This window comes from Sinocyclocheilus anshuiensis, unplaced genomic scaffold, assembly GCF_001515605.1.
Source record: "Sinocyclocheilus anshuiensis isolate Anshui unplaced genomic scaffold, SAMN03320099.WGS_v1.1 scaffold603, whole genome shotgun sequence".
Taxonomy (NCBI): domain Eukaryota; kingdom Metazoa; phylum Chordata; class Actinopteri; order Cypriniformes; family Cyprinidae; genus Sinocyclocheilus; species Sinocyclocheilus anshuiensis.
The window spans coordinates 662,692-665,118 of NW_015551055.1; the positions used below are offsets into that span (position 1 = coordinate 662,692).

Below are 2,427 nucleotides of genomic sequence, written 5' to 3' on the forward strand. Positions count from 1 at the left end.
TTTATGCTCAAAATTAAAATGAGATGATCGCATGACAAAAAAGCCAACAGAATGATGCTTTCCCCTGTTGGGTTTGCAATGTGTGTGTGTAAGTGCATGACCTTGTTTACAGTATTTTCTTTCTACCTCTTTCATTAATAAATGTCATTTCTCATAATGTCTCAGAGGGTTTTCTGGTCAATTGTTTCTTGAAGGTTGATGTACGTCCCACAGGGAAGAGTGTGCAGGGAACTGCATGTCCGGAATATGAGTGCCTTCATGGCCCTATATATGGATGTGCTCACATGTGTGTGTGTGTGTGTGTGTGTGTGTATGTACCATGCTCATGTGCAAAGGACCACACATGTACAGCTGTGAAAATTACATCTATTTTTGGTCCCAATGGCCCCTCAGGATATTGAGCACTGCAGAATGATGCTCCTTTCAAGCAATTTACCCTAAGCCAAAGGACACTTTCTCCCCAGGCAAAATGTGGTTCTGGACATATAGGCATAAAAAGAGTTGTAAAACACATTGCTTTATGTACTTGTCTGTCTTATCATAAAATATCCTTCTGCTTCATTTGATATCTTTAATAAAATAAAAAAAAGAATCAGTCGTTTCTTACTGTTGATCTCATTTGTATCACACAATTGGACTCAGTAGATTGTGGGAACTCAGTGGGGATAAGCTTGCTGTTAGCCTACTTCTGTGTCTCTGCATAAATATTAGTGTTGTCGATCAATTAAACAATTAAATAGAATGTAGAATATAATGTAATTCATTATATGCTAATTGATTCAGCAAATTAATTTTAATTAATTGCATATATTAATGTTTGCTGAAAAAAAAAAAAAAATACACATTATACATTTACAGGGTTAGTTCACCCAAAAACTCTGTTATCATTTACTCACCTTTATGTTGTTCCAACAAGAGTTTGGTTAATCTTTGAAACACAATTTAAGATATTGATATTATTTCTCTTTCTCTCTCTCTCTCTCTGCCTCCACTGAGAGTCCAGGTAACCAAAAAACAGAAGATCCAAAAAGGTCGTAAAGGCATTGTATAATGAATCCATATGAATTGAGCGGTTTAATCTTAGTCTTGTGAAGAGATTGAATCACTTTATATAATAAACAGATACACTATTTTTTTTACGTTCATATAACAGTTCTTTCTGGTCCTCGAATCTGATTGGCTGAGAGACTTTTCCAGTAGTGGGATATTCTAGTGATATCGGAACTCCAACCGTTTCACAGTTTGTATCACTCTGCTTGCAGTATTTTTCACAGCGAGTGTCATGGCGGACACCCAAATCCACAAAATAATTATAAATAATAATGTTTTTGTGTCACGGAATGTAGTTTTAAGAGTTTTTTTTAGACGAGAATGTACTTGTTTAGACTTTAAATATGCAGTTTGTTAATAAAGATAACATCAGTTTGAAAATATGCTTCAACATTTTAGGAGATGTGAGCTTCAGGGCCATTCAACGCTCATGAACCCACCGAGAGCAGCCTCACATCGGCCAGGCCTTCTGGAATTTGCGCTAGCTCTGATGTCTCTACAGTGGTTAAACATGAGATACAATTCATTTTGGGTAAATCTAACTTGCAGTCTTTGGTCTCATTAATCTATTATTTGCTACAGAGCATAGATTTGGCTGAAGGGCAAAATCTCATCACTTTATCATCAGCGCTGTTATCGGAAATCACCCTTAAAAAATGAAAGGATAGTACGACAAAGATATCGCTTTCATCAGTGGACATTCAAACTAATGTTTTATTGTGAATATGAGACTGAGCTGAAGAATGAATGCTGTATCAGATCACTTGCTCTGTCCATCTCGCTCTCATAATACAGTGAACTTTTAATACAGTAATACAGTAAGCTTTTAATGAAGCACCTCAACGTTCCTTAGTTCTAAAGTGACCTTTTCAACTTAGTAACGGCCGGGCTCATAGATTTGAATCTGTGGCGAAAGGAAGAAGTTCCGTACAAAAGAGGGTTTTTAAAGATACGCCGCTGTTGTTTCTTATGTATTTAAGTATTGTGGCGAGTATCCCGGTTCCAGATCAGCGTCGCCCTGGAAACGCCGCTCCTACACAAATCACAAACTACCACCACCTGTGCGGGATGACTGGCTGGGCCCGGAACCTGGGCTGTGGAGGTGGGCATTGTGCGTGATCTTCCGGTTCCACTGCTGTTGGGACGAGACTGGCCAGGGTTCGAGCAGCTGCTTGTCTCCCCCCGAAGGCCCGTTTTGCGGCTGGAGGATCCTTCGGCCGGGAACAGCGCGAGGATGACCGCTTGCGTAACTGCTGGGAACGAGTACGTCGTGTGGATGAAGTGGATCGGTTACCTGGCCCACACCCCCTCCCTTACTTCGTGATCAGGAATGGCCTGCTGTACTGTGTCGCCCACAGGCGGGGCGAGGAAAAAATG

The 2,427-nt window shown here is 40.2% G+C and overlaps 1 protein-coding gene across 1 annotated transcript in view; it reads left to right on the forward strand.

Moving 5' to 3' along the window:
* The window catches only part of LOC107661975 (melanocyte protein PMEL-like), a 6,571-nt gene that overhangs the window by 3,644 nt on the left and 500 nt on the right, over positions 1-2,427 (forward strand). The window lies entirely within an intron of this gene.